The sequence below is a fragment of the Microcebus murinus genome, chromosome 6, assembly GCF_040939455.1.
Source record: "Microcebus murinus isolate Inina chromosome 6, M.murinus_Inina_mat1.0, whole genome shotgun sequence".
NCBI lineage: Eukaryota > Metazoa > Chordata > Mammalia > Primates > Cheirogaleidae > Microcebus > Microcebus murinus.
In genome coordinates, this window is record NC_134109.1 from 73,031,710 (window position 1) to 73,037,746 (window position 6,037).

Sequence of the window (6,037 nt, forward strand, 5' to 3'; positions counted from 1 at the left end):
TAGAGAATGTTCCATGAGCTGATGAAAAAATGCATATTAAGTAGTTTTGGGATAGAATGTTCGGTAAATATTAGTCAGGCCCATTTGTTCTGGAGTTCTTTAGAGTCTATTGTTTCTTTGTTTACTTTCTGTTAGGAAGATCTGTCTTGTTCTGTCAGAGGGGTGTTGAAGTCCCTGGCTATTGCATTGAGAGAATTGAAATTGGAGGAAGATTTCTGTTCATATTGATGAGTGAAGTCCTGTTGCTTTGACTTAGAGGTTGAGTCATCATGAAGTTCGAGATCTAGACTTTAATTCTTTGTGGATTTCATTTTGAGAAGTGTCTATTGCCCTGTTCACTGTGGAAGGCAGGTCTGAGAATTTCCTGTAGTGCTGGTCTGGTTTTTGCATATTCCTTCAGCGATTGCTTGTCTGAGAAGGATTTTATTTCACCCTCATAGATGAAACTTAATTTTGCCAGATAAAGTATTCTAGGTTGGGCTTTGTTCTGTTTTAGAAGATTAAGGATAGGCACCCACTCCCTCCTGGCTTGTAAGGTTTCAGATGAGAAGTCTGTGGTTAGTCTAATAGGCTTTCATCTGTAGGTTATTTGTTGTTTACGCCTTGCTGTACGGAGGATTGCTTTTTTCACATTTATTTTGGTCAACTTAATAACCACATGACGAGGTGATTGCCTATTTGCATTGTGTCTCCCAGGAGTTCTGTGCGCTTCTTGAATTTGGATATCCAGATTTCTAACTAGGCCCGGCATATTTTCCTCCAGTATGCCATAGAATAAGTTTTCCAACCCTTGTGAATGTTCCTCTTCCCCTTCTGGAATGCCAATCAATCTGAGGTTTGACTCTGACATAATCTCATACTTCCTGTAAGCTTTGTTCTTGTCTCTTGTTTCTGTGCACCCTTTCTTCCTCTGATTTGTTTAGCATGTAGGTATAATCTTCAAGCTCTGAGATTCTTTCCTCAGCATGATATATCCTATTTTTGAGGCTTTCCACTGTGTTGTGGAGTTCCTTGAATGTTTCCTTCATTGCTAGAATTTCTGCTTGATTTCTCTGAATTACTTCTATATCTTTGGAGAATTTTTCATTCATTTCCTGGATTGTTCTTGTGTTTTCTCTATGTTGGGATTCTATTTTCTCTTCAATTCCATTGAGCTTTCTAACAATCCATATTTGGAATTCTTCCTCTGTTAGTTTAATCATATCATGTAAGTTGGTGTCCGTTGGTGGAGAATGATTATTTTCTTTAGGAGGTGACTTTTCTCTCTGATATTTCATGGTTCCTGATGTTTTTCACTGGTTCTTCCTCATCTGGATACTTTGTTGAGGACCAGAGGTGCTGGAAGTCAATTATAAGTCAATTATAAGCTGTGTACTTGGGTTCTAAAGGAATGATCCTTGGAAGACCTGGTGAGGATGTGTTCTGGTCGTGTATTACCTTTCCCAAGGTTTCTTCGAGTCCTCAGGACTAGCAGCCTCCTTCGCTTCTCTGCCTTGCTATGACAGGCTCTACTCTCTGGGCACAGAACGCCAACCACTGAGTGCAGCAAGATACCCCTCAGGTTCAAATTTGTGAGATAGCTTCCAAGCAAAGCACCACTCTGAAATTTTCACCCTTATAAATTCAGCTTTCAAGGCCACCTGCCCGGTTAGGGCGGGGGGAAGACTGAGTTTACTACCACGGCCACCCTCTGCAGTGTTTTCATGCTAAGAAGTGGCTCAGTGGAGCGGGGAAGCAGCTGTTGAGTTCAGACCCTCTCCCACTTGCTTCTGCTTCAGCGGAGCACTGGGAGCTCAACAAGTTGCCTTCTCCAGAGGTCTGAACAGGTCGGCCAGTTTAGGGTAGAAGAGGTGCCAGGGAAAAACTTGAGTGCTGCCCACCGCAGCTTTTCCAGGCTTCGGGGCAGTGTGGCAGTGCTAGGAAGTGGCTGCAGGGTTTGGGCCCTTTCTTCTCCTGCTACTGGTTCAGTGGGGTTCTGGCGGTTAAGAGAGGTGCCTTCTCCAGCCGCTCGAAGAGTTTGTCTGGTTTAGGGTAGTAGGGATGCCTGGCTAACTTCTCCAGCGCGGTCCTCCACAACTTCTCCAAGCCTCGGGGGTAGAGTAGTGGGGCAGGGGAGCGGGTGCAGAGCTGGGCCCTTCTCCCTACCCACTACCGCTTCAGAGGTGCTATGGGCTTGATAGGCTGCCCTCTCCTTAAGCAGGAACAGATCAGCTGGTTTGGGGCCCTGGGAAAGCCCAGAAATGCCTCCCGAGCTGATCTGCGTGGCGTCTCCAAGCGGCAGGGGCGGGGTGGGGGAGCGGGCACAGAGCTGGGCCCTTCTCCCTACCCACTATGGCCTCACTGGCACTGTGGGCTCGACAGGCCGTCCTCTCCTGAAGCAGGAACAGTTCAGCTGGTTTGGGGCCCTGAGGAAGCCAGGAGAACGTCTCCTGCGCGGCTCTGCACGGAGTCTCCAAGCCGCAGGGGCTGGGCAGCGGAGCTGGGGAGCGGGCACAGAACTGGGCCCTTCTCCCCACCCACTACCACTTCATCAGCACTGTGGGCTTGGCAGGCTGTCCTTTCCTGAAGCAGGAACAGTTCAGCTGGCCTTGGGCCCCGAGGAAGCCAGGAGAACATCCCTGCGCGCCTCTCCGCGTAATCTCCAAGCCGCGGGGGTTGGGGCGGGGCGGCAAAGCGGGCACAGAGCTGGGCCCTTCTCCCCACCCACAGCACCACTTCAGCAGTGCTGTGGGCTCCGCAGGCTGTCCTCTCCTGAAGCAGGAAAAATTCAGCTGGTTTGGGGCAGTGGGAAAGCATGGAGAACGTCTCCCAGGTGGCTCCCTGCGGAGTCTCCAAGCCGCAGGGGCTGGGCAGCAGGGCTAAGGAGCGGATGCTGGGTTCAGACCCTTCCTGCACTCCCCACTGCTTCAGCGGGGCGCTGTGTAGAGTTCTAAATGCTGCCTGCTTCAGACTCCTCTCCAAACCGCTCGTCTGCCCACGCTGCCACCTCGCATCAACCTCAGGCAGTTCCCTGCCTGTGTGGGCGTGGGGACCAGTGGGGTAGGGATCGCCTCCCTGTGTGGGGGAAAAGGGATGTCTCCTCCGGCCAGTCCATGGGGCGGCTGGTGCACAGGCGGGCGCCCTCCCCACTATACTTCTGACTCCCTGGGTTTTGTGAAAGAATTTCGGTTCACCTTTAATTGTCCACAATTTCCATATCCCAGTGTCTCTTTGCAGTCCCACGAGTCTGCTCCAGAGTAGGTGCAGATGGTCCACGTGTGGTCGTCTGTCCTCTTCTCTCCTCACCCCGAGAGTCGAGAGTCAAGAGGTCAGCCCTAATCCGCCATTTTCCCTGAGCCCCAATTTCTTTCTATTTATAGTAGAGACGGGTCTCGCTCTTGCTCAGGCTGGTTTCAAACTCCTGACCTCGAGCAATCTGCCTGCCTCCGCCTATCAGAGTGCTAGGATTACAGGAGTGAAACACTGCACCTAGCCTGATTTCTTTAGGTTCCACATATAAGTGAGATCTTACAGAATTTGTCTTTCTGTGTCTGTCTTATTTCACTTAGCACAATTTTCTCTGGCTTCATCCATGTTGTTGCAAATGACAGGATTTCCTTCTTTCTTACAGCTAAAGAGTATTCCATTGTATATGTGTATACTCCTCCCCTCTCAACCCGTTGTCTCCATCCACTCTCCTGACAGTGTACACTAGAGTTATTTCCACATCTTGGCTCTTTGAATAATGCTGCAATGAACATAGTATTACAGATATCTTGCTGAGATATTGATTCAGTTCCTTTCTATATATACCCAAAGTGGGATTTCTGGATCACATGGTAGTTTTATTTTTAATTTCGTGAGGAACCCCCACAATGTGTTTCATAATGGCTATACAAGCTTATATTTTCACAAACAAGGTACAATGGTTCCCTTACTCCACAGCCTTGCCAGCACTTGTTATTTATTGCCTTCTTGATAATAGGTATTCTAACAGGTATGAGATGATATCTCATCATTTATATTTGCATTTCCCTGATGATTAATGATGCTGAAAATTTTTCATATACCTGCTGCCCATTTGGTTGGTTTTAATGATAAAGTAGAAATATGCTTTCATTACTTTGACTTCTCTTCTTTTGGTTTATTAATATAATTATCCCACTTCACATTTTCTCTTATTTTTCTCCTTTGGGTAGCGAAGTCCACACTGCGAATGGATGGAGCAAATCACTCTGTGGTATCAGAGTTTGTGTTCCTGAGACTCCCCGATTCCTGGAAGATACAACTTCTGCTCTTTGTGCTCTCCTCTGTGTTTTATGTGGCAAGCATGATTATACTCACTGTGACCACTGACTATCACACTCTCCCATGTATTTTCGATTGGCCAACCTCTCTTTCATTGACCTGGGTGTTTCTTCTCTCACTTCCCCCAAGATGATTTATGACCTTTTCAGAAAGCACAAAGTCATCTCCTTTGGAGGCTGCATTGCTCAGATTTCTTCATGCATGTCATTGGTGGCGTGGAGATGGTGCTGCTCATAGCCATGGCCTTTGACAGATATGTGGCCATACGTAAGCCTCTCCACTACCTGACCATCATGAGCCATGAATGTGCATCTTCTTTTTAGTAGATGCCTGGATGACAGGCCTCATCCACTCTGTGGTCCAGTTGGCTTTTGTAGTCAATTTACCTTTCTATGGTCCTAATGTGTTGGACAGATTTTACTGTAACTTTCCTCAGTTTATCAAACTTGCCTGCACAGACACCTACCAACCAGAGTTCATGGTCACAGCCAACAGTGGATTCATCTCTGTGGGCTCCTTCTTTATACTGATCGTTTCCTATATCATCATCATTCTCACTGTTCTGAAATACTCTTCAGCTGTTTCATCAAAGGCTCTGTCTATACTTTCGGCTCACATCACTGTGGTAGTCTTGTTCTTTTGTCCTTTGATATTCTTATATACATGGCCTCCCTCCATCCTGGATAAGTTTCTGGCCCTCTTTGATACAGTTCTCACTCCTCTTCTGAATCCTATCATCTACACATTCAGGAATCAAGAACTGAAGGTGACAATGAGGAAATTATGCAGACAGCTAGCGAATTACACAAAGATCTCCTAAGTGATTATTTATATTGTGAGTGTACTCATTTAAGGTCATTGCTGACAGTCAGACTCAGAGAGAAGCTTCTCTTTGTCCTAACTGGGTTGATTATCCACATTTACTTTGGGTCTATTTGATCTTCACTCAGCAGGGAAAGGCATTAACTTAAGGAAAAAGAGAAGAAATTATAGATAAAATATTTGTAAATGAAAGATTATAATAACTTTGAGCTATAATTCCTAAGGAATAATATTTATATAAAATAATTCTAAGAAACACAATAGATCAAGCTTCTTTAAGGCCTATGCAAGAGGGAAATCTCTAACAAGAGTATGTCTCATATACAGGAATTTATGGCAGTATGCAATGGTGCATTCATAAAGGGAGATTGAACTGGGTCCTCTTACTGTATCCCACAGCTTGCCCACATCTACCTCCCCTTTTGGGTCTCTGTCAGGGGTGTGCAAGGAGAATAGCATCTTTGAGAGCACATATACAGGTATCTAATGGATACATGCTCTTGGATAAAAGCTGTGTGAGATATTTTTGGAATATCAAAAGAGAACTGAGAATATGTCATGATTTTTCTCCATGATCAACATTATGCTAATCAATCCCATTCTGGGGTAGTTTTGTTTTTGTTTTTGTTTTTTGACAGAGTCTCACCCGGTTGCCCAGCCTAGAGTGCCGTAGCGTCAGCCTAGCTCACAGCAACCTCAAACTCCTGGGCTCAAGCAATCTTCCTGTCTCAGCCTCCCAGTAATTGGGACTATAGGCATGCATCATCATGTCTGGCTAATTTTTCTACTTTAGTTGCCTGGCTAATTGTTTTCTATTTTTGGTAGAGCCCAGGTCTCACTCTTGCTGAGGCTGGTCTCGAACTCCTGACCTCAAGCAATCCTCCCACCTCAGCCTTCCTAAGTGCTGGGATTACAGCTGTGAGCCACT

General features: G+C 46.1%; 1 pseudogene; it reads left to right on the forward strand.

Annotated features, from left to right (window-relative positions):
- Positions 1-4,195: 4,195 nt before the first annotated feature.
- Positions 4,196-5,107, forward strand: LOC105859212 (olfactory receptor 4F21-like; annotated as a pseudogene).
- The last annotated feature ends 930 nt before the right edge of the window (positions 5,108-6,037 follow it).